At 44.7% G+C, this 26,770-nt stretch overlaps 1 protein-coding gene across 3 annotated transcripts in view; it reads right to left on the bottom strand.

Annotated features, from left to right (window-relative positions):
- The window catches only part of ATP6V1H (ATPase H+ transporting V1 subunit H), a 178,693-nt gene that overhangs the window by 135,179 nt on the left and 16,744 nt on the right, over window positions 1-26,770 (bottom strand). Inside the window, exon 1 of one of the 3 annotated variants that reach the window (XM_069213880.1) lies at window positions 11,974-12,086. The exons of the other annotated variants lie outside the window; for them this stretch is intronic. The gene's annotated coding sequence lies outside the window, so the exon portion shown is untranslated. Of the gene's footprint in view, window positions 1-11,973; window positions 12,087-26,770 lie in introns of those variants that run through there. 3 annotated transcript variants of the gene reach the window in all.

A 26,770-nucleotide genomic window follows, 5' to 3' on the forward strand; every position in this document is an offset into this window, starting at 1 on the left:
CAGAAAACAGGATGGGAGGAACATCAGGAGCCCCGCTGGCCCGGGCGCAGAGGGAGCGAGTACAGAGGACAGGACGCAATAACTAAAAGAACGAAGGAGGGAGGGGAATAGTAGATAGACCGCTCCTACATAGTATGAAACTCTATGTCAACCCCCCCTCTCTGAAGTTAAGCAGCCACACCCACATGAGCCATTAAGCCTATATACAGTTTGAAGTGGAGTTAAGTCTGTTATCAGGTCACCAATATTAAAAGTAACGAGGGGCACTGTAAGTACTGTCTCCATAAAGTCGGATTGATTAAGTGATGGGAGCAATATTACACAAGTATTATTAAACTACTGAATTGAGCAAGTAATTGTGAAACACAATGCAAACAAAGCAAAACAGTGGTGCGGACAACTTAAGAGATGTGTATAATAATGACAAAACGTTACTGTAAAATGACCTACAAATGTAAAACAGCAAACAGTTAAATAAAAATATATTTGAAAAAAAAAAAGGTTTCCCGTTATAAGACCTGATGTCTGGGTTGCCCCAAACATGGAGCAGCCAGAATTGCCTGCCTTTACTGGTCTCCCAGGGTGTAACGCCAATACAGAGAACTTTATGCCTATCAATTTCTTCGAGTTATTCATGGATGATATGTTTTTGGAAGAGATTGTTGAGCAGACTAATTTGTATGCGGAGCAGCATTTGAGGGACAACGCTGCTAGACTTAGGCCACACTCTAGAGCTGCCCAGTGGATTCCCACAAATTTGGAGGAGTTAAAAAAGTTTTTGGGTTTGACTTTTTTGATGGGGTTGATAAGGAAGCCGTCACTGGCTTCTTATTGGTCTACTAGTCCCTTGATGGCAACAGCTATATTTCCAGCGACCATGAGTCGTAATCGGTATTTGCTTCTTCTTAGGATGCTGCATTTTGTTGACAATGCATTAGCCTTGCCACGAGATCACCCAGATTCTGACCGTCTTTTTAAGATTAGGCCTGTCCTTGATCATTTTGTAGATCGGTTTTCGGAGGTCTATGTTCCAGGCAAAGAGTTAAGTGTGGACGAGTCTTTGGTCCTCTTCAAGGGTCGTTTGGTTTTTAGGCAGTACATTCCTAGCAAAAGGGCATGATATGGAATTAAATTGTATATGCTGTCTGAAAGTAGGACAGGATATGTGTATAGTTTCCGTGTGTACACTGGTAGGGATTCGAATATTGACCCCCCTGGTTGTCCTCCCACTTTTGGAGTTACTGAGAAAATTGTGTGGGATCTTGGTAGACGACTGTTCAACAAAGGTCACCATTTGTATGTAGATAACTTCTACACTGGTGTGCAATTGTTCAAGGAATTGTTTAGAGTGGACACAGTTGCTTGTGGCACAATCCGTTCAAACCGGAAAGGCTATCCAAGGGAGCTTGTCTGTAAAAAACTTGAGAGAGGACAGTGCTGTGCCTTGCGGAACGAGGAGCTGCTAGCTTTGAAATTTTCAGACAAGAGGGATGTCTACATGCTAAGTACCATCCATGATGAGAGTACTTCCCCTGTGACTGTTTGGGGCCAGGTTGCGGAAGTGCGCAAACCTGTGTGCATTTTAGATTATAATAAGCACATGGGAGGTGTAGATAGAGTTGACCAGAGGTTGGAACCTTATACTGCTATTCGTAAGTCTTACGTTTGGTATAAGTTAGCACTTCACCTCTTCCACTTAGCAACCTTCAATGCTTTTATTGTGTTTAGGGATAGGTCTCCAGAGTCAAAGATGACATTTGTGAAATTTTAGGAGTCAGTGATAGAGAGCCTTATTGTGGTGGAACAGGCCAGAGTTCCTAGAGAAGCAGTGGTGGAGGATGTGGCTAGATTGAAAGATCGCCACTTTGCTGAGCACATTCCTCCCACACCCAAAAAAGACTTTCCAGCTAAGAAATGTAGAGTGTGTTTTTGAAGAGGTATCCGGAGGGAGACTCGAATGTACTGCCCAGATTGTCCTTCAAAGCTTGGGCTGTGTGTCGGTGCTTGTTTTAAGAATTACCACACCCAGAAGAATTTCTGGGAACAACCATGAGTGTAAACTCATGTCTGTTTTGTATTTTCATGTGTTTAGTTTCATGGTTAGCATTTCTGTCATGTTCTTAGTTAGAGCTTTTGTGTTTGTAGTTTTGTAATTCTTTCTACTTAGTTAGGGGTTCCTCTGTTTAAAAAAAAAAAAAATGATGCCATTGTGTGTGGAGTGGGGCTTGGCTGAGAGTGTACATATTGACTTGCTGTTGGCTACTGCAACACACTGCCAGCCAAACACCAGTCCACACACTCCCATCAGCTGGTGTGATTGTTGTATCAGGCATGTGGGCGTATGTAAGTGATGGGCCCTTGAGTGGCGCTGTCTGTCGATGTGAGTGTTGTAATGTGCTGGGCCCGTGGCTGGCGGTGTGAATGGCCTTGTGTGTGTCATGTATGAAAGTTGTGTGAATGGACTGTAAAGCGGTTGGTGCCTTGTCGCGGCTTTACAGCTCACGAGCTGCGAGTCATTGGTTCAGTTTTTTGCCTTTCAGTTACTAACAGTGCATTTCATTTTTGTGAAAGCTCTTGTTAGTAAAATTTGATCCACTGAACCATCACTCACCCTCGTGCCAAATCCAACCAGTATGTGTGGTAAAAATGACAAAACCTGCTCCGCTGTAATCAGGCGTCGCAGCACACCTGTGACACGCTAGGTGCCTCAGGTGGGACCCCGATGATGAAGCATGCCACCAACTTGGTTGGTGGGTGAGGGGTCTTTTTCACATAACCTAAGTGTGTTTCTTTTCAAAATTTTAGTGTTTGGCACATCACGGACGTATGTGGGCACATCAAAACGATATATTACAAAACTACCTGTGTTTGGGGGGGAGAGGGCACCTATGTTTTTGGTCCTGTGTGCGGCCATCATCTAGGGAAACCTACCAAACCCAGACATTTTTTAAAACTAGACACCCCAAGGAGTCCAGGGAGGTGCGGCTTGCGTGGATCCCCCAACATTTTCTTACCCAGACTCCTCTGTAAACCTCAAAATGTGCTTAAAAAAGCATATTTTCCTTACTTTTCTTTGTAGGATCACCACTCCAGCACAAAATTCCTACTCCCCAGTGTTCCCCTCAGTCTCCCAAGTAAAATGACACCTCACTTATGTGGGTCCCCAAAGCAGAGTCAGTCTAAAGATGTATAAAAGAATATGTCCTTATAAACTTGCTGTGCTATCCCCTCTATCTCTACAAGTTTTGGGCCTTATTCTGTTGCAGGCACCTGGCCCACCCACACAAGTGAGGTATCATTTTTATCGGGAGAGTTGGGGGAACTCTGGGTGGAAGGAAATTTGTGGCTCCACTCAGATTGCAGAACTTTCTGTCACCGAAATGTGTGGAAAATGCGTTTTTTTATTCAGAATTTGAGGTTTGCAAAGGATTCTGGGTAACAGAACCTGGTCAGAGCCCCGCAAGTCACCCCATCTTGAATTCCCCTAGGTCTCTAGTTTTCAAAAATGCACAGGTTTGGTAGGTTTCCCTAGGTGCCGGCTGAGCTAGAGGCCAAAATCTACAGGTAGGCACTGTTTTTAATGAAAAAATGTGATGTGTCCACGTTGCGTTTTGGGGTGTCTCCTGTCGCGGGCGCTAGGCCTACCCACACAAGTGAGGTATCATTTTTATCGGGAGACGTGGGGAAACGCTGGGTGGAAGGAAATTTGTGGCTCCACTCAGATTCCAGAACTTTCTGCCACAGAAATGTGAGGAACATGTGTTTTTTTAGCCAAATTTTGAGGTTTGCAAAGGATTCTGGGTAACTGAACCTGGTCCCAGCCACGCAAGTCACCCCATCTTGGATTCCCCTAGGTCTCTAGTTTTCAGAAATGCACAGGTTTGGTAGGTTTCCCTAGGTGGCGGCTGAGCTACAGTCCAAAATCTACAGGTAGGCACTTTGCAAAAAACACCTCTGTTTTCCTTCAAAAATGTGGCTGTGTCCACGTTGCGCTTTGGGGCGTTTCCTGTCGCGGGCGCTAGGCCTACCCACACAAGTGAGGTATCATTTTTATCGGGAGACGTGGGGGAACACTGGGTGGAAGGAAATTTGTGGCTCCTCTCAGATTCCAGAACTTTCTGCCACAGAAATGTGAGGAACATGTGTTTTTTTAGCCAAATTTTGAGGTTTGCAAAGGATTCTGGGTAACAGAACCTGGTCCCAGCCACACAAGTCACCCCATCTTGGATTCCCCTAGGTCTCTAGTTTTCAGAAATGCACAGGTTTGGTAGGTTTCCCTAGGTGGCGGCTGAGCTACAGGCCAAAATCTACAGGTAGGCACTGTTTTCAATGAAAAAATGTGATGTGTCCACGTTGCGTTTTGGGGTGTCTCCTGTCGCGGGCGCTAGGCCTACCCACACAAGTGAGGTATCATTTTTATCGGGAGACGTGGGGGAACGCTGGGTGGAAGGAAATTTGTGGCTCCTCTCAGATTCCAGAACTTTCTGCCACAGAAATGTGAGGAACGTGTTTTTTTAGCCAAATTGTGAGGTTTGCAAAGGATTCTGGGTAACAGAACCTGGTCCCAGCCACACAAGTCACCCCATCTTGGATTCCCCTAGGTCTCTAGTTTTCAGAAATGCAGAGGTTTGGTAGATTTCCCTAGGTGGCGGCTGAGCTACAGGCCAAAATCTACAGGTAGGCACTTTGCAAAAAACACCTCTGTTTTCCTTCAAAAATTTGGCTGTGTCCACGTTGCGCTTTGGGGCGTTTCCTGTCGCGGGCGCTAGGCCTACCCACACAAGTGAGGTATCATTTTTATCGGGAGACGTGGGGGAACGCTGGGTGGAAGGAAATTTGTGGCTCCTCTCAGATTCCAGAACTTTCTGCCACAGAAATGTGAGGAACATGTGTTTTTTTAGCCAAATTTTGAGGTTTGCAAAGGATTCTGGGTAACTGAACCTGGTCCCAGCCACGCAAGTCACCCCATCTTGGATTCCCCTAGGTCTCTAGTTTTCAGAAATGCACAGGTTTGGTAGGTTTCCCTAGGTGGCGGCTGAGCTACAGTCCAAAATCTACAGGTAGGCACTTTGCAAAAAACACCTCTGTTTTCCTTCAAAAATGTGGCTGTGTCCACGTTGCGCTTTGGGGCGTTTCCTGTCGCGGGCGCTAGGCCTACCCACACAAGTGAGGTATCATTTTTATCGGGAGACGTGGGGGAACACTGGGTGGAAGGAAATTTGTGGCTCCTCTCAGATTCCAGAACTTTCTGCCACAGAAATGTGAGGAACATGTGTTTTTTTAGCCAAATTTTGAGGTTTGCAAAGGATTCTGGGTAACAGAACCTGGTCCCAGCCACACAAGTCACCCCATCTTGGATTCCCCTAGGTCTCTAGTTTTCAGAAATGCAGAGGTTTGGTAGATTTCCCTAGGTGGCGGCTGAGCTACAGGCCAAAATCTACAGGTAGGCACTTTGCAAAAAACACCTCTGTTTTCCTTCAAAAATTTGGCTGTGTCCACGTTGCGCTTTGGGGCGTTTCCTGTCGCGGGCGCTAGGCCTACCCACACAAGTGAGGTATCATTTTTATCGGGAGACGTGGGGGATCGCTGGGTGGAAGGAAATTTGTGGCTCCTCTCAGATTCCAGAACTTTCTGCCACAGAAATGTGAGGAACATGTGTTTTTTTAGCCAAATTTTGAGGTTTGCAAAGGATTCTGGGTAACTGAACCTGGTCCCAGCCACACAAGTCACCCCATCTTGGATTCCCCTAGGTCTCTAGTTTTCAGAAATGCACAGGTTTGGTAGGTTTCCCTAGGTGGCGGCTGAGCTAGAGGCCAAAATCTACAGGTAGGCACTTTGCTAAAAACAGCTCTGTTTTCTGTGATGTGTCCACGTTGTGTTTTGGGGCATATCCTGTCGCGGGCGCTAGGCCTACCCACACAAGTGAGGTATCATTTTTATCGGGAGTCTTGGGGGAACATAGAATAGCAAAACAAGTGTTATTGCCCCTTGTCTTTCTCTACATTTTTTCCTTCCAAATGTAAGACAGTGTGTAAAAAAGACATCTATTTGAGAAATGTCCTGTAATTCACATGCTAGTATGGGCACCCCAGAATTCAGAGATGTGCAAATAACCACTGCTTCTCAACACCTTATCTTGTGCCCATTTTGGAAATACAAAGGTTTTCTTGATAGCTATTTTTTACTCTTTATATTTCAGCAAATGAATTGCTGTATACCCGGCATAGATTGAAAACCCACTGCAGGGTGCAGGTCATTTATTGGCTCTGGGTACCTAGAGTTCTTTATGAACCTATAAGCCCTATATATCCCCGCAACCAGAAGAGTCCAGCAGACGTAACGGTATATTGCTTTCGAAAATCTGACATTGCTGGAAAAAGTTACAGAGTAAAACGTAGAGTAAAATTGATGTTTTTTTCACCTCAATTTCAATATTTTTCTTTTTCAGTTGTTATTTTCTGTAGGAAACCCTTGTAGGATCTACACAAATTACCCCTTGCTAAATTCAGATTTTTGTCTCCTTTTCAAAAATGTTGCGGTTTCTGGGATCCAGTGCTGGTTTCATGCCCATTTCTGTCACTGACTGGAAGGAGGCTGAAAGCACAAACAATCGTAAAAATGGGGTATGTCCCAGTAAAATGCCAAAATTGTGTTGAAAAATTGGGTTTTCTGATTCAAGTCGGCCTGTTCCTGAAAGCTGGGAAGCTGGTGATTTTATCACCGCAAACCCTTTGTTGATGCCCTTTTCAGGGAAAAAACCACAAGCCTTCTTCTGCAGCCCATTTTTCCCATTTTTTTGAAAAAAAAAAAAATTTCACTGTTTTTTGGCTAATTTCTTGGCCTCCTTCTGGGGAACTCACAAAGTCTGGGTACCTCTAGAATCCCTAGGATGTTGGAAAAAAAGGACGCAAATTTGGCGTGGGTAGCTTATGTGAACAAAAAGTTATGAGGGCCTAAGCGCAAACTGCTCCAAATAGCAAAAAAAAGGCTCGGCACAGGAGGGGGAAAAGGCCTGGCAGCGAAGGGGTTAAAAACAGTGGCTTTAAAAGAATACAACACGCATCAAAGGGATAAGGAAAGACAAAAACTATGTGCAATAAAGTTTCTCGAGTGTAACCACAAAGTGTGCAGCAATTAGAGGAACACTGTTGAATCCAATTCGGCGTGCTGTCCTTTGTTGGATATCTACCAAGGTTAAGAAGGTTTCCCTCATGCATGAGGGGAAATATATAGACATATCAGACTGAATTTCTAATTTGTCAAATTAATTTTTAACTGACCAGGCATGCTTCTTTGCTGCCAGAGAATCCTTGTCAGCTATAATCGAAAGTACTTTGTTCTCCTGGTCAAAAAAACATTTAAAGATATGCTTTAGTCATTTCCTGAAACTCAGACTCTCAGCTTTCCTGAAGCTCAAAACTCTTGAGACAGTTGGATAAATACAATCTCCAAGCACCAGGGTAAATTCAGTGAGATTTCCTGCCAACACATTAGCCAAAGAGCCAGAGTCAGATAAAAACAAACAAAGAATGCATACAATTTAAGAAACACTGTCTTCCTGTCTAGGACTTGTCTTTGTAGACTTCGCTCCAGACGAACTCCAGCGAGACCATTATCGTTTAGGATCATAAAAACTGATTTACAGATTTTAATCTGGAATAAGTCCAGTAATTTGGCATCCTTCCCTCAAATATAACTGAGCCTTAAGCTAGAGTTGGTATCAATTTAACTTTCATCATTTATACCAGATGATCATACGACTGGCACCCAAGGTTGTCTCACAGTAATTTAATAGCGTGGATAGAGGATGAGGTCTTAGCTCTTAAAACAATTAAATGACCTTTAAAAGAAACCTTATCAACAACTAAAATTCCAAAGTATTTGTAGCTCCTCACCACATCCACTGACTTACCTCTAGTATACCATGAATTAAACTAAGCAACCCTAACAACATTATCTTAGTTTTCCTAATATTTAGCTCAAGTCCATTCATAACTGTATATTCTTCAAAGGAAATGATTAGACGTTGTAGGCCTATAGGGGTCTGCCTACTAGATGTAAGCGGTTTAGCCTTTAGCACAATTTTTGACACAAATTTGTGGACTAAAGGATCTTCCATTTATCCACCATTAGCTCTCCAGTTGCCTTATCACAGCTGTAAGAACCAATTAAAGTTTCTATGTATTTTAGTATTTCATCTTGGATAGGTGTGTGCCAGTCCAGTCATTTCAGATCATAGGCAGATGATTTGTGATAAAACCACTGATTTTTGAATGGACAAATCTAAGATCAATTTCTGAGGGTTGTCCTGACTTTCTACCCTTGCAGTGGTGAAATAACCAGCAATATTGGAAAGCAAGTTCCCAGTAATAAGAGTGTAATCCATTAAAGAACAATTGTTTTGTTTTTAAAGGTCGAAACTGTAAATGTCTTCTCTGCAGAAGTTTCACTCAATATTACCAGACCCAGCCGACATATATTTTCTCCACAAGATTGGGCATACTTCTTCTTGCCTTACCAGATTAATTAGATGTAAATAACTGAAGATTAAAGTCCACAGAGATGATTAAACTTGTATTTGGATGTTGATGCTTCCCACAACAACAGTTGAGACTTTTTAATACTTGACCTCAGGTAGATATTGATCAGAATCAGAGGGAAATGAAAATGTAATCTGATGCACTGCAGCCAAGACAGCTGAAAATCAATTGACTGTATTCTGACATTAAACTAGTAGTAATGTAAAGAGAGAGACCTCTTTTAGCAGAACCTTGCTGGGATGAACGGGTGGCTGGAATGCTGAATTATTGGTAACCAATAATTGGTAACATTAGTTCTTTCCATGTTTCCTGGAACATTAAGATGTCAAAAGATTGTAGAAAGGACAGAGTATCTATATCATCCATCAAATGTGCCAACTCATGTACATTCCAGGAACATAGTTTTGTGAATTTACCGGACTGCCTAGATCAAACATAAATCCGTACCGCCGGATGTTGTCTTAGATAAAGTGGCCAAAAGCCATTCCCAATCCTCACTGAGATCCTTATTTCTTTGAATTAGTTTGCAAGTCCATACTCCTGGGAGTGATTTTTTTTATTTCAAGACCTGCATTTTTACTTGGGTTATTCAGTGGACCTAATGCTTCTCATAACAAGAAACTTGGCTGCCTTAAGCAATTCTTTGTGACAGTGGGCAGACCTTCTATTTTTGGTGGGACACCCGGATCAATAGAGATGGATATTTTGGGAGGGCAGGTCTTGCAACCTTTATAATCCATTCAGCTAAAGTTAGTCAATTATCAAATATTTTGTTTGCAATGTCACTATCAAGCCAACTAGCAAGACTGGACTCACCAGACAGTTTATAGGGATCCTATTTAAACTGAACAGATTTCTAAACTTCATCCAAAAGTTCTCCAATTATTTTTAGAAGATCTGAAACATTATCTAGCACAAGGGCGCAGGTACGTGTAATTGTTTACGTCCTACTGAGCTTCAACAAAGAGGTGAGTAAGATTTTGTAATTTAGAATCAATTCCTGCTAAAGAGCAAGGATGTTAAGCATCTCTACCTTTATATTTAATTTTTCAAAATGGAAAATGAGAGCAGCTGTAATTGCATCCATTGCACTCAACATATTCCCCGATAGGCCGGTATCTATTAATTGAGGATTTCTTTTACGTGGTGACCCTGTCCCTATTTCAACTGAATCACGATTTCCTAAAAAGGATAGATCAGCAGATTTTAAGGAGTTGACCAATTGGTTATCTTCCATGTGACCTGGCTCTGTCGTTAAAGGGCTATCAGGACTGTCTTGAATTACCTTAACCAGAGTTAGACTTGGTTTTAGATCAGTTAGGAATGGAGTCTTTAGTTGACAGTGGTTAGCACCCTGTCCAAGGAGGGACCTTCACTCTAATCAGGGTAAGGGAGTCACACACCTAAGATAAACTCTGCTCAGCCCCTTGGTAGCTTGGCAAGAGCAGACTGGCTTATCCCAGAGGCAATGTGTAAAGTATTTGTAGACACACACACACACACACACACACACACAGTACAAACACTACAAAAGGACTTCACACAGGTTAAAAAAATAGCCAATATTTATCTGAGGAAAACAAGACCAAAACATAAAAAATCCAACATACACAAGTCAAAACATCTCTTTAAAAAAAAAAGAAAAAAAGAAAAAAAAAAGACAATCCATAGGAATCAATGAATATATCTCTTTAGCACAAAGTACCTGAGATACATAAAAAAACAAAAGAACATGCGGGCCACAGTGGAGGTGAGGCGCCGGAAAAGAAAAAGTGATGTGTCAGTTTCTTAATGTGCATGAGAGGTGATGCATTGATTCTCCTCTCGTAGGTGAGACGATGAGTCGGTTCCTTACTGGTAGGGGAGGTGATGCATTGATTCTTACCTTGCAGGAAAGGTGATGCGTCAATTTCTGGACACTCAGCAGGTGCGGAAGTTAATGAAAAACTGGCCCCCAGGGACCATGCATGGAAAATCCAGATGCACTATGCTGCATTAATTTTTCAGTCGTGAGACAAGTGCTGCGTCACTTCTTTGGGTCGCGGCGCACTGATGCATGGATGTTCTCTTTCAAATCACCAGCTTGCACTTCCAAGGGCCCAGGATTGGCGTTGGCACCACTTGGCAAGTCAGGACTCTCAACAAAAGGCCCAGGCAGTGGCAGATAAAGTCTTTGATGTCCCTGAGATTTCTTAACAGAAGGCAAGCTAAGTCCAAGCCCTTGCAGAACCTTTGGAAGTGGATGTAGAAAGCCAAGTCCAGTCCTTTCACTCCCAGGACATAAGCAGCAAGCAGTAGGCCAGCACAACAAAGCAACAGGTAGAGTAGAAGTCCCTCTTACAGCATCCAGCTCTTCTTCCGGGCAGAATTTCCACAGTCCAGAAGGATTCTAATTGTTTCAGATTTTATGTCTGGTGTGACAGAATTTGAAGGATCCTGCCGTAACCTGGTGATGGATGAATGCCTAACATTTATTTTTGGTTTTGGAAAAGGCAACACTGGACTTCTAGGGGGTAGGTCATTTTTTTCTGAAAAATGTAAAATCGGGGTTGGATATATTCTGAACTAAACTAAAATCATTAACAATCAATTCTGAAGATGTTTGCTGTACCAATTTCAATAAAGGGACAGGGCTAAATTGGGGAGATGAAGATAAGCAACAGTCTCAGTTTACATGCATCTGAGCTTTTACAGTCTTCATTTGAGGGCCTGTGGCCTTACTAAGATTTGAAGTAGTGGTTGTTAATTGTTTTTGTGAGACATTAAGAAGTGTATTTATTTATTTATTAAAATTGATATCAGAGGCACAGTAAAGCAACTGATAGTAGCTGAGGGGCATACCACCAATGGGGCTACAACGTTCAAAGGTGTTTTAACCTCATATTGAGACTTGTCAGGTATTTTGAAATAACCCACTATAGATAGCAGAGTAGAATGCTGGTTAGCCAATTCACTGATATGTTTATAGAGGCACCACACCTTTTTCCAAGAGGGACATCGTTACCGGTGCATCATAAGGATCATGAGAGTTCTCCTTAGTACTGGGAGGAAAGACAACGTGTCCCTTCCTCGTCACTCTTTGCATTTGCATGGTCTCACAAAGAATGCTCAGACCGCATAATGGGTGTGTATATGAAGGTGTGTATACGAAGGCACGTGAGCTTGCAAGGAGGCCGTCTCCGCTTTCCCTTGGCTCAAACCTCTGGGTGCAACAGCTAGCACAGCAGCCACGCCTACGTCCCCACCATAGAATAAAACTGTGTATCTCTGTGTGTCTCTTAGGTGAGTCTCTTAAATGGCAGGTTAACAGATCAGCAACGGGACTCCACAAGAGGTTAAACAGGTGGCAAGAAGTGAAAAGCTGGCAGGTAATAGTATAGGAGAACCAGCAAAACCAGCAGCACAGCAACAGCAACCACAGTTGTCCACTTACCTCCATCCACTGGTCTTGCTGAAGCTGCCGACTCCACCCAAACAAACCAGGACCAGGGCCCTAGCAGCGACAGGAAGTGACAGGTCGTGACTGAGGCCTCAGAGATGGCAGTCTGCAGTTGGAACACCTGCAATTTGCAATCTTTTGGTGACTTGATAAGATTAGGCCATATGGCCGCAAGCTCAGTAATAGGCAGCCAATATACTTATAGAAGCTTACAGAGACTGCAAGGCTGCAAGCAACGCTCTCCCCTCCCCCCCGCATTGAAAAGAACTGCTGCAACAGGCTCAAAGATACCACTCCACAGCACAACACCTGTGGACACTGCTCACCGCCCTGACGTGCACCAGTACCTGCCAGACTCCCCGAGCGGGCCAGGTACAGTGGTGGCATCCGGGAGCAGGAACAATAACGATGCTAATTGGATTGCTCTTGAAACCAATAACAAGGTGTACCAAGCATGTACCGAACCGAGGCTTGGTGCTGAAGGCTGCTCTGTTGGATCAAATCTGTTAAATCAGTCAAATCTAGCAGTTTTTCCTCCGCATTATCTTTCGTGCATGTGGCGTAGCATATGGTATGTGGGAGGGCACATTTATTTGCAATCAGCAGATTTTCCATTGACATGGCCACAGCATTACCTACGGACATGTGTTTTTACTGCTAAACCTATATAGTGTACAATGTTTGGAAATCAAGTTTCTGTAGACATGCCATTTGCACATCACAAAGTAAAGTGTTCTGAGTGGTTTTTCTTTTATTTAAATCTTTGTTTGCATCACACAAAAAAATGTTTTTGTAATTCCCAATATATTTTGAAGTATTTGTACTATTCATTTACAAGCTGTTTAAATGTGTTAGAAAAAAAAAAAAACATGACATCTTCCAGCCTTTTGTTTCACAATGATTGTCAGACAGCTCACTTGAAAAAAACCATCAACTTTAACAAGAGAAAGAAAAGTGAACACCATTTTCAGGATAAGATAAGAAACAATTAGTAAAAAAAGACAAACTGAAATTTGACCTCTGTCCTTGAACAGAAAGCAAATGTGTCAAGATAAAAACAAGATTTGAAGGTGTCTTTATTGCTCATTCACTTTCTGAATGAAAAGAACATCTGTTCCTTCCAGCTTAAGTTCACTCACCAGAACGAGAGCTCAAACTGATAACATCCGAGTTGCCATAGCGAGTCGGCAATTAGATTTTTGTAGGCCTGCAAGGGCATGCAAGACATAGGCGGTGATTCTAACCGCGGCAGGCGGCAGTCGCCGCCCGCCATGCGGTTACCGCCAAATGACCGCACCGCGGTCACAAGACCGCGGCGGCCATTCTGGCTTTCCCGCTGTGCTGGCGGGCGACCGCCAAAAGGCTGCCCGCCAGCACAGCGGGAAAGACCCAGCAACGATGAAGCCGGCTCCGAATGGAGCCGGCGGAGTTGCTGGAGTGCGACGGGTGCAGTAGCACCCGTCGCGAATTTCAGTGTCTGCTAGGCAGACACTGAAATTCCTTTTGGGGCCCTCTTACGGGGGCCCCTGCAGTGCCCATGCCATTGGCATGGGCACTGCAGGGGCCCCCAGGGGCCCCGCGGCACCCCCTACCGCCATCCTGTTCCTGGCGGGAGACCCGCCAGGAACAGGATGGCGGTAGGGGGTGTCAGAATCCCCATGGCGGCGGAGCACGCTCCGCCGCCATGGAGGATTCTCAAGGGCAGCGGAAAGTCGGTGGGACACCGCCGACTTTCCGTTTCTGGCCGCGGCTGAACCGCCGCGGTCAGAATGCCCAGCGGTGCACCGCCAGCCTGTTGGCGGTGCTACCGCGGTCATTCGCCCTGGCGGTTTTTACCGCCAGGGTTAGAATGACCCCCATAGTGTCCACTCAAGGCTAAAGCACTGTTTGTTCCCCCCTGGTTTGACAAGGTACACAAGCATTTACAATGCATCGGGTCTCGCGTTTGCTCGTGTTAGAGCCGATCGCGTTGTAAACTCCTAACCTGACTTTTCACCTATCGGGCAAAAGTGCATTTATGCACGTAACCCGAAAAAGTGAAATCAAGTAGGTAAAGCGCTCGACTTCTGCCAAGCGAGATCGGGCTCGTAAATTAGTTTAAAAAAAAGTCCACGAGCCCGATGGAAAACAGCGAGCCTCGCATGTTTACTGTACTTGGTCGCTGCGCTCGAGGAGGGATAGCCACCGGCAAAGGCAGGACGTATGCGTGCCTTCGACTAATGAAAGCAAGCCGATTTAATTAGGGAAGCCCACAAACAATAAGAAGCACTGACGTGAAGTTGACAGGGCTCGGAGCCCTTTTCTAAATACAAAAGAGTCTCCCTGCTATACGCATGCGCGAGCGCATGCAAAGCTGACTCGACCCTAAAAATGGCTCCCAGCCTGTCAGGGCCGTGCTTTGACTGCCAGTTCGACTTTGCTATTTAAACTAATTGCAAAGCCATTCTATCCATTAACAATATATAGGTCTCCCCAAAGGAAGGCCTATGGAGTCCTATGGCAGGGAGACGTATTTTATTAAGTAAGACATATATTTTGCGATATGTCTTAACAGCAATACTTCCAAATTGTCGTTTTTGGTGTGGGTAAAGTTAGTAGCCCCACTAGCAAACAGAGCTACTGGGTGGCTTCCCAGCTTGGCTAACTTTTGACTGGGTCTACCTAACTGGGTAATGTAAGGTACCAAACTAATCATGGTATTAAAAGTGATCTAATGACCAGGTCAAACTTAATGTCACTATTAAAAGGTGGGTAACTTTGAGAATGCTGCCACTCTGGGCTCTGTTCATCTAGTAGCCTCAAAAAGGCAAACACAGACAGCTTTCTGACCGCCTATGGAGTCCGGTGAACAACTCCAATGCTCAGGAACAAAGTCAGTGCCACAGCAACGAGGTGTCACCTTCTCTGCCAGGATGGCCATTTGGGAGGTTAGCCCAGAGGCGGGTTTCAAAGGGGAAGTTGCCTCTGATAGACCACCTGACCCAAAACCCCCAAGCAGGAAGCCTTTTGGACCTGTGGACAGCATGGAGAAAGGACTGAGAGGATAAAGACGCCCCAAAGCGGTTTTACCATGGGCATGTAGGCCTCAGGAAGCAACACCACTACGGTGGGCAACCAAGCTCCTGATGACCGAGGAAGGGTTGTGTCATCTTGAAAGGGGCAAGCATGTGGCAGTCTGGCATAACCAGATGCTATATATCACAGAAACTTCATCACTAGGTAGGAGAACACACAGTAGCACACTGGCTCGTGACCGTGCGGTCTCCTCAGGGCACTTTCCTGGGATAAAAATGGCACCCTGACCCTCGGATCACACTGTATTCGCAGAGAGGACCTACGAAGGACTACCAGCTTCCCTTGGACCTGTACAAAGAGAGACTGCATGCTTGGAAGGACTGCACCTGTTGCACTTTAAGCTAGCAAATTTTTAACTGTGCCTACAGATCCTGTCTCAGGGAAAAGTTGATTACCCAACATCAGCAGTGACTTCAAGGATCAGTCAGCTGATCTCCAGGAACCAGCTACAGAGACACAAGAGGTGAAAGAGCCCAAACTGACAAGATGGTAGCCACCACAGACGTTTTGCCCCTACCAGTTGCCGGGCACCCAAGAGGACAAATCTGAGATCGACAAAATCTGCACCAGTGTCTGCTGAACCCGGAAGTGCAATTCAGGAACGGATTCATCGTACCCAAGGGACACTAGCCCACATCAATGGATTTGGCCTCAACAGCAGTGCAGACTGACGAGTAGCCTAGCATCGGCTAGCCTACTACTGCAGCATAGAGGCCTTTGAGGGACCCTGACCTCTGTGTCAGAGTTCGCCTCACTTCCCCGTGGACTGAGGAACACCCACAAAGGCAACCCCGTCGACTGCACCACAAACGGAGCATCCTTTCAGCATCTTTTTGCCTGCATCCCTCAGCATCAGGATTTAGGAGGCTGGCCTGGTTTGTAGTGGGTACCTATGGTACTTACACCTCATACCAGATCCAGTTATCCCTTATTAGTGAAGTGTAGGCTGTGTCTAGAAGCCATGCTCTCTAGAGGTAGCTATGGATGAGCAGCCAAGGCTTATTTAGGAGATATGCAAAGCTCATGCAGTACAACTGTAGTCACACAGTACTCACACACATGAAAGAAAATAGTCAGTTTTACAAAAATAAAAGGTACTTTATTTCAGTGACACAAATACCAAAAACACAATATAGACTATACTCCTTTAGGAGGTAAGTAATATACAATTTATATACACTAGTATGCAGAACTAGCCATAAAAACAGAAAACAGTGCAATTAGTGAAAATCACTATAGTTAGAAATGGCCCTGGGGGGAGCACAAACCATATACTAAGAAAGTGGAATGCGAAAGTCGGTCCACCACCTAGGCAAGTGTAGTGTGTAGAGGGGAGCTGGGAGTACTAGAAAACCCCAAAAGTAAGTACCAGAACCCACCCCAGTGACCAGGAAAGCAGGAGTAAATCATAGTAACTTTCCCAGAACACACACAGAAACGAAAAGAAGGATTATGCAAGAACCAGAAGAGACTGCAAGACACCAACAGTGGATTCCTGGACAAGAAGGCCTGTGGAAGAAGGGGACCGAGTCCAAGAAGCACAGAAGAGTCGAGGAAGAGCAGGAGCCTCTGCTAACCCAGATGAAGGTGCAAAAGAAGATCCACAGGTGAAGAAGAACTGTCAGTACTGCACCCAAGAAGATGAAGTCGGGTTCCTGGAGGATGCAAGTGATGTCCCACGCCGGATGGAGGATTGCAGCCGGGTTTGTGTCGTCGGAATCCGCCAACAAGCCTTGGCACAGGCAAAGCTCGCAGTTAGCGGAAAATGTCGCTGCCAGGGACCAGGAAGGACCAGGTGAACTCTACCCAGGAGCAGGAGTCAGAGGGGTCCCTCAGCAAATCAGAGAGGCCATAGAAGACTAGGCAGCGCACACCGGAGTACCACAGCACATGGAGAAGGAAGTTGCAAACAAGGCCCATGCAGCGCTACGACAAAGGCTCCCACGTCGCCAGAGGACCACTCAGGAAGCTCGGTGTTGCAGGATAGAGTGTGGAGGAACGGAGCTACAAGACGCACGAAGGACTTGGAGGAAAGATGCCAACAAGCCTTGGCAGTTGCAAAACATGTGGTTCACGGGGGTACTGTCTTGCGTGGGAAAGCAAGCTCTTACCTCCACCAAAGTTGGACAGCTGGAAGAAAAGACCGCCTGGAGCACTTCAGTCCACCACCAATGATGTAGGATCCACGCAGCTCAGCAGAAGAGGGGATCCACGCAGCCGGTCACATTGTTGCAGTTGGTGCCTGCAGAACCAAGGGAGTGACTCCTTCACCCCAAGGGAGATTCCTTTGCTCTTCTGATACAGGCTGAAGACTGGCTGTCTTCAGAGGACGGACGACTGGGAAATAGTTGCAGTTGCTGGCAGGAGCCGGAGATACAATGTTGCAGAAGGTGTCCTGCTTCTTTGTTGCTTCTTGTAGAGTTCCTGGAGGATCCAGATACAGTTTCTTCAGTGAGAAGTTGAAGTGGAGGATGCAGAGGATTCCTGCTGAAGTCTTGCAGTCCAAATCTGAGAAACCACCCAAAGTAGAGACCCTAAATAGCCCTGAAAGGGGGATTGGTCAGCTAACCAGGTAAGCACCTATCAGGGGAGGGCTCTGACGTCACCTGCTGGCACTGGCCACTCAGATGCTCCCAGAGTTCCCTACCAACCAAGATGGCAAAACCCAGGGACCCTCTGGAGGAGCTCTGAGCACCACCCCTGGGGTGGTGATGGACAGGGGAGTAGTCAGACCCCTTTCTTTTGTCCTGTTTTGTGCCAGAGCAGGGACTGGGAGTCCCTGAACCGGTGTAGACTGGTTTATGCAAGGAGGGCACCAAATGTGCCCATCAAAGCATTTCCAGTGGCTTGGGAAGGCTACCCCTCCAAAGCCTGTAACATCGATTTCCAAAAGGAGAGGGTGCAACACCCCTCTCCAAAAGGAAATCCTTTGTTCTGCCTTCCTGGGCTCAAGATTTTCAAGCAACAGAAGGGCAGACACCTGTCTGTAAGGTGGCAGCAGCTGGAGCTGCCTGGAAAAACTCAGAAGGCTGGAATGACAATACAGAGGGTCCTCTAAGGAGCCCCCACTGTGCATGGAATCATACAACCAATGCTTGCAAAAGCCTTGGGGTATGATTCCAACATGTTTGATACCAAACATACATATGTTCGGAGTTACCATTATGTAGGTGGACAAAGGTAGTGATCTATGTCCAGTACATGCGTAAAATGGTGTCCCCGCATTCACAAACTCTGGGAAAATGGGCCTGAAGTTTGTGGGGGCACCTCTGCTACTGCAGCGGTGCCCTCACACATGGGTACTTTGCACCCTGCCCTCAGGGCTTTAGGGACCGCTTTAGGGGTGACTTATAAGTGACCTGGTGCAGTGAAATAGCAGTGAAAGGGTGCTTGCACCTTTTCATGCAGGCTGCAATGGCAGTCCTGCAGAAGCCTTTGCATGGGCTCTCTATGGGTGGCAAAATATATGCTGCAACCCACAGGGATCCCCTGTAACCCCAATGCCCTGGGTACCTAGGTACCATATACTAGGGGGCACCAGTATGCCAATTGTGGGTGAAATACTGTGTTAACAGTAACCAACAATCAAATGTAAGGGAGAGAGAATAACTAATGGGGGCCTGGTTAGCAGGATCCCAGTAGACAAAGTCAAACGCACTGATAAACAGGCCAAAAGTGGGGGTAACCAAGCTAAAAAGAGGCTACTTTCTTACACAGGACCACTCCATTGATGTCTATGGCAGTCGTCCTGTAAAGTTTGGATCTTACCTTAAAAAAGGCTCTAATGGCCAGGTAACTGTCCAAAATATCCTTTCTGGTTCCCTAGACCTCTGTCCTGACGGTCTTGGTTTGGCAACTCCGGACCGAGTTGGGTGACCAACTTTTCTAAACTTTTCAAAGGTTTCTAAAGTTTTTGTTGACTACTGCTTGTTTGCGATCGATATAAACGTTTTTTTAAGGCTTCTAAAATCTGCATCGACGGTGGATTTTGATGCTTAAGTTTTTTAAAAATTAATTTTAAAAAAACCTCGATTTTTATAAGTTGGAGTCTTGTTTCTTTCCTGTGACTTTCTTTTTTCGCTGTGTGACGCTGTTAAATGCTTTACCCATTGTTCCTTTCCTAAGTCGTATTGCTTTCACCTACCCAGGGTTGAGCTTTAAGTACACAAACCTGACTTGACTTATTCGAGAGTGTACTGCATGCCTACGAGCCATATCCAGTAAACCCAAATCCTCACAAGGACCTTTTTACCCAAGCCATATCATACAGTAAACCCAAATACTCACAAGGACCTTTTTTCCCTGTGTCAGTGGAGTCAGACCTAGAGGCCCACTCATGTTTTTAAAAGTTCCCCTGCTGTGTGCTTAACTCACCCTTGGCCTATATCAGATAAGTGTGAGTACTGCATAGCACAGGAGTAATGACTCTGCCTGGTTGTATATGTGGCTGGGATGAATAGAGTACCGGGGTAGAGCAGTGCTGTGTGGTACACGCGAGACTGGTGCATGTGCTGAGTGTATGTATGCCTCCTGTGAGGAATACATCACATGAAAGATGTAGTGCTGTGCAGTGCTTGCGCAATGAGAGCATGTGCTGAGCATATGTGTACTTGCATGAAGTACAATACATGAAGAGTGAAGTGTTGTGCACCACATACATGGTGAATGTGCGCTGGCAGTGTGTGGGCTTTAAAACAAGCACATTGGTTGAATCCAGTAAAACTTCAGTGCTGAACAGTTTGCGCACACGGAGTGTGTGCTGAATGCATGTGTACATGATACAATGTATAGAGGTATTAGTGCTGGACAGTAAGTGTGCTGTGAGTGTATACGGAGTAAATGTTTCTGCAAGGGTACATATGGAGGACACTGGGTTCCATTTTGGGAACCCCACGCCTGCCTGGGGAAGACATGAGGACGAGAGGAATGTCCCCAGACAGATTTGTGAATTGCTGCATTCCTGAGAGCTGGGAGGGAAACATACTGGAGGGAAGAGAGAGACTTCTTTTGCACATCAAGGGGTTGTTCTGATTCAGTCATAAGTCACAAGGAAGAGGCTTGGATACACCTCAGGAAGAGAAATGGGGCTGATAATGGAATACCATAGAGCAGGTCTGGGAGTCTGGGATTAACCTTTTGATGCAAATATCAGTGGGCTGAGATCCAGGTGTGAACTCGTCACTCCCATGAACTGTGTTGTGGGTTAATCAGCTTTAGAGTCATGCCTGCTATAAGAGACATCTTTGCTGGGGAAAGAAGAAACAGATAAGTGTCCACTTCAAAAGAAGCAGAACCCCAACTTCAAATTTCAAAGACTCCAACCCTAAATTACATTTGGTATCTGGAAAAGGACTATAAGACAAGGAGGTTGAGTTGCCATAAATTTGGCCAAGAAGCTAGATGGGCTGTGTGAAAAAGGGAAGCTTTACAAGACTTCTGCCTGTGACCAGGACTGGGGACCCATTCTTGTTAGTCTTCCTGCTGGGTGAGAGGACATCATCCAGGGAAACAGAGACCACCTGCCCTGAAGCCTGGACCATCAGGGCCTGCTGCCTTGCCAAGGCCAGTGTGCCCTATGAGGGAGAGGAGAGCGTTGAAGGGAGCATGGTCCAAAGGGGACTCCTACCGCGAAGACTCCCTGTGTGAGGTGCAAGGATTTGCTGTTGCACTAACTGGGCTGTCATCTGTGTGCAGGATTGTTTGTAGCAACCCCTATAAGCCAGGAGAGGGCTGCGTAGACTGAGCTGTGTTGAGTACCATGCAGGTCTTGCTACGCCAATACCACCACGCTGCAGTGACCGTATATGCCAAAGGGGGCCACCAGTAAAGTTACCACTTAAAGGAGTGCCAAGACGCATGACAGTCTGGGCTGGGGCGCATGTGCTGGAAGAGCCAGTGCGCCCACATAAATTCGTACCATGGCAACTACGTATGCCAAGAGGGCTGCCAGTACCAAAAGGATTTGGGCCATTGCCCAAAGGAGAGATCGAGGCTACGAACGGTGGTTGGACAGACACTGCAAGGTAACTGCCCTGACTCACTGCAGAGACATGCGGATGACATCACATCCTTGCTGGCTTCAGTAAGGAGATGAAGGAAGGATTACACATCCACCCCTCCCACCCCCAATCCATCCCCTCCGTACTGAGCAAAGGTAACTTGCCGCGTCTTCACAAGCAAGGAGCTGCTTCGACATCTGGGAGACCTGTGTTGCCGATTCCGACAGTGGGACGCGAGCAGCCCAACTTCTCCAGACTAAGCAGAACTAACAAGAGATTGTTGAATGTGCCCGCTGCATCGCTCAACTCTTCCATGCTGTGAGAGCAGGCAAGATATAACAGGGCCAGTTTGGCCCTAGGGGACTCACTGCTAACAGTGCTGCACCACAATTGACACTTTTGGCTAGATTCCTAAAGAGTCAAAGGAAGAACTCTTGAGTACTGCCTAAAAGTTTGCATTCCCTGATGCCGCCGCCACATGAGAATGGGGAATAACCCCAAACATGGTACACGAAGGTGGGTGAGACAGTAATTCTCTCACAACTACTAGAGCCCTGACCTGAAGAGAGATTTTGAGTTCTTATGTTGTACTTCGTTTCATGTGTAGAGTTAGAAATAAAATACTACTTTTTCTTATAAAAACTATTCGGTTGGACATTAATTGATGGTTCATACTGTTTGCACTTTGAGTTAGGAGTTGTGTTCACTGACCTGTATCTACATTGAAACCTTCCACCTCCCATGCACAGCTTTGGCTGCCCGACCTCAGCTACCGTTGAGAGACAAGTGCAGAAGGGGTACTTGGCCCAGTAGGCCAGGATCCAGAGTAGATCAGGACCTGGTACATCAGGAGTTAAAGGCTTCAACCACCACGGTTGGGCCCAGTAACCCCTGCATGCACCATGGCCTTTTGAAATGGGTTCTGACAAGCATTAAGATAAATAGTTTAATGACAGGTCTTGAAAGACTATTCTAAACAAAACATTGCTACTTAGAGAAGATATCGTTATTGCGATCCTGGGAAGATCGCCTTGACTAAAATACACCTTCATTTCGTTGGGCCCACCTGGAGGCAATTTTATTGAAAATGTCTACTGCACAGGTACAAGCATGGCTATAGTGTCACTTGACAGGTCAGTTCACTTGACTGGAATGCCCCTCTGCAAAGGGCTGCTTGCCGGCATAGCTCGATATAAATGTTATACTACACAAGTGGAGATATATTTTAAATGCAAGTATACCTAAAAATACAAATTACTTTATACCCCCCCCCCCCCCAAACACCGTCTTACTGATCTGAGGAAGATCGTTTAATTAATGTGGCCAATACTCTTAAGTGACACAGCAAAATAAATATAACCCACGAACGATACTGCAGCCTGCTACAGCAAGCATTTGTGTCTGACTACAGGAACAACTAGCAATGTGCAAAATACTGCAGGTTGCTTCGAGAATGTGCCAATTGCAGATTTTCAATGGCATGCACATGTACTTCTAAAAATAGCCCAAGCAATTCGCTGTGCCAAGGCTTCTTTTATTTACTATTCTAACATGACTATGGACAATGTTAAGTCGGTAAATTAAAACTGGCCACCTGTGTCCCGACACATGCACGCATCACATCGCAATGCAGATGTGCATACGTCCTTCAGGTAACCTGTAACGACACACGCATGGTGCACATCAGCTTCCTTTTTTTAATAGAAGACTGATTTCACCTTGACATATGCAGAAGCACATGACAACTCGGCCTTTTAGAGTTGAGACTTACTGACTTTGCCAGTGTGTGTTTGTGCAATGTTATGGTCTAAGAAATGTTTTACAACAGTTACGTTCCTGAATCGACTTCCCTTTTCTAACAAAATCATGCTGGGAACGGCTGAGGCGTTGTAACAGTCCATTGATTACTTAGCTCATTTTTATATAGTACGAAGGCAAAAGTCAGAAGGGAAGCGGGTGGCTGACAATGCCTTAGGTACTGTGTTTTTGAGTGGCCCAGCACTCCGAGTGTGAGCTCCTAAGCAATGCCCGGGAGTGGCCCGCGTTTATTTTCAAAAGCAAAAAAAAAAAAAAAAAAAAGAGATACGGCGTCTAACACTGCTTTGGAAATGTATTTCTTAAAAAGAAAAATGTATTAAACAGTTAAGTAGACAAAGACAAGAAGTTGCCTGCCCCAGCTCTACGGAAGTTCATGCAGCCTTCACAATTGGTTTTATGCTAGTAAGAAGAATGGCCAGACTGTCCCCGGGAAACGTCCATTACAAGTTACAGAGCGTAAAATGGTCTTGGCAAAAATAAAAACAAGCGTACGTCTGGTTTTGACTGCCTGCAGCCTTTTTTGCTTTGTCAATTATTGTTTTGTTTTCTTATGTTTTTCACTAAATTTTAGTGTTGGCGGAGTCGCCGGGCCCTCCTCAAGCTAAAAACAAATAGCCTCAAAACAAAAATATTTTTGAGTCTGAAAAAAAACGAGCACTGATGGGACCTACTGAATGTCCGGATATGCTCTTTGAGGAAGAACAGAATGCCGTCACTCACAGTTATGTTAGCCAATGAGCCGATACTGTATGCTGTAGTGGACTGAAGAAAATAGGAATGGCACAATAACAGACCAATGGATGAGAGAGGCTGGCTGAACCCCTCTCTAAGTATATTGTATATGTAATTTTACTAAAATCAAAAGAGAGTGAATCAAATAGTAAGGCACTGAGTGATTGATGGAGGGAGTGTGACTGATGGAGGGTAGAGCGAGTCAGTGAGTGTTAAAAGTGTGAGTTTTTGTAGTTGAGCTAGAATCAGTAAGGTGGGTATGACCACGTGAGTGAGAGTAAGTGATGGAATGTGATTAAGGGATCAGGAGTGTGAGGGAGAGAGGTTGAGTTGGAGTTACAGTGAGTTAGTGAGCATGAGTAAGAATAGGTAGGGGAATGTCAATGAGGAGTGCGAATAGGAGGGACTGAATGAGAGCTAGTGCTTGTTTGAGCATGTGTTAGGCGTGTGAGTTTGTGTGAAGCTGCGACACATGTTGCACTGATTTAGCTGACAAAGCTGCAAAAGAGTACTTTTTAGGGTCGAGCCTGCGTTGCATGCGCTCGCGCATGCGTATCGCAGCGAGACGCTTTAGTTATTAGAAAAGGGCTCAGAGCCCTGTTGACGTCACGTCAGTGTGTTTGATTGGTTCGTGGGCTTGCCTAGTAAAATCTGCTTGCTTTCATTAATGGAAGGCATGCACACGTCATGCCTTTTCCGGTGGTTAGCCCTCCTCCAGCGTAGCGACCAAGTACATAAAGCATGTGAGGCTCGCTGTTTTCTGTCGGATCGTGGACTACTTTTTCTCCATTTTCCTAGCGCGATTTTGCTTGGCAGAAGTCGAGCGCTTACACAGTTAATTTCACTTTTTTACGTACATAAAAGCACTTTTGCCGATAGATGAAAAGTCGGGTTAGGAGTTTACAACGTGATCAGCTCTAACATGAGAAAACGCGAGACCAGTTGCATTGCAAATGCTTGTTAGGAGTGATAACACCTACCTGACATGAGGTGGATTTTAGCTGCTGAAAATTCCTACCACATAACATTACTAAAACCTCCAGCTGTGCTACCTAAAACGTTAAAAATATGTTATACTCCACTAAAATTCTTCATTTACACCATAATACCACATATCAATAGCGGGAAGGAAGAACATGAAAATTCAATCAGTTATCAAAATATTCCTACAGGCAGCTTCTTCATGCAAGGAGGCAATATTTTAAATTAATAAAGCCTCTTATTTCACCTCTGACTACTTACGTTTCCCCCCCCCCCCCCTTTCACTCCACAGCTTCAGAATGTAGTTGGCCACACATTATTGCCCTTTTTCATCAAAAATTCATCTTCGCCTTATTCAAAATCAAAGGGCTCCGAAAAGAGAGCAACAATGACTGCTTGAATTCTTTTTGTGAAGAGTTAAATTCTCAAAAGAATAGAAAACTAGTCACTCCCTCGCCCAAGAACCATTACAATGTCAAACTGAGAAAGAACACAACTGTGTTTCAAGAACATTTAGTGGAATACAGCCAATCTGAACCTCATGTACAAGGATCGTACCTCCGATGAGTGGGCTGAAATTAGATATTCTTATCTGCTTCGAAACAACTCATGATTCAAATACAGAAGAATCAAAGCACTAATGGACACACATTTTAATATGTACCTTTCCCAGATTCCATATTATTTCTTAATTGTCACATACCGCTCAGAAACATGTCAGGATTACACAACAACCTAGTAAGGCCATAACTTTCCAGAATATCATGGACAAACTGAACCAAAGTAGTAAAAAACAATCCGTAAAACCAGATAAATACTTTAAAGTGCCTTCGTAGTGAGAGACATAGAGTTTTGACCGCATATTAACCATAAAAGCACCAATCAAATGACAACTTTGAGAGTCATGCCATTACATCCAACTCAAGTCACCGACGACAGAAGATTATAAAGTTAAGTTAAGCAGTTTGCATAACCATCGAAAAAACTATTGTCATGGGGGACACTGTGACCTAAGGATGACATACTACGGATCTCAGACTTCTAGAGAGCCCCACTGGTATATCCATGTGGTACCATTCTATTAATGAATAGGGGGGGTTTCGCAAGATTAAAGATCTAAATGCAAAAAGCATAATGGATGCTCTGTAAATTAGTTTTACTTTTCAGCATCTGGCTGCTCTGACCACCAAGTCATTAACAATGTTAAGTAGAACCCTTTACCTTGAACAAGGCCATGACTGCTCAACGACCATGATGGTTACATTTTCTGACGCTAAGATTCAACTTTTGTGCTCACATTATTTCTCAAATACAAAGAGTGAATTGATGTATCTATTTTTTAGAACTATCTCGGCAAAAATAGAAATAGGTCTTGGTTTTTAGACAGATGTAAATCTCTTAATGAAAGCATACAGCAAGCCCAAAGCGAAATCAGACAGGTCAGCCTTCTTGACTGAAACAGACTTATACATTTAAAAAAAAAAAACGGACTGATTCTAGTTCTGTAATTCAACCAATTGTAATTAACAGTCTATGAAAATACCAATCACTTCTGATCACTTCATTTTTCAAATCCAGTCTTTCATCCTTATTGCAAACTGGAGATCGTGCCAGTTCGAGTGAATGAATGAATGATTTATTGTACAGATAATAAAATCCAATACAATTAAAACAAAAAAGAAAAACAATCAGTAGTACATTTACAACTGAATGTTAAATACATACTAAAAACACTCCATAATTTAAATGCTCATACCACAATAAGAAACATTCCTAAATAAGAATATCAAACCATCAATGAAAATAAGGCTGGACCGCCAGAGCCCTGAACCCCACATGATGCATTATAAACAGAGGGGATCACAGTACTCAAAGCCTTAAAGTGCTTTAGTGCGTTGAATGATCATTAAGTTAGATACCAATGAGGATCGCAGTCCAGGGTGCAACAACAAAGCTGAACAACCTGCCGAATTACTACAAACCAATGAGGCAAGAGTGGGAGAAAATTCCAAACATAATTATCCACTGCTCGCAGTGCCCCTAAATTTGGTTTGGGCGATTTTAATAAAATTTAGTCAGTAAGACGTTCAGCATTAAATTCGCAGTATCCAGGGACTTAATAATGGCCTGTCGACAGGAGTGAATACCCAGCTCCTTCCACTTACTCCAAAGCAGAGATCTACTTT

The sequence above is a fragment of the Pleurodeles waltl genome, chromosome 11, assembly GCF_031143425.1.
Source record: "Pleurodeles waltl isolate 20211129_DDA chromosome 11, aPleWal1.hap1.20221129, whole genome shotgun sequence".
In the NCBI taxonomy this organism is placed as follows: domain Eukaryota; kingdom Metazoa; phylum Chordata; class Amphibia; order Caudata; family Salamandridae; genus Pleurodeles; species Pleurodeles waltl.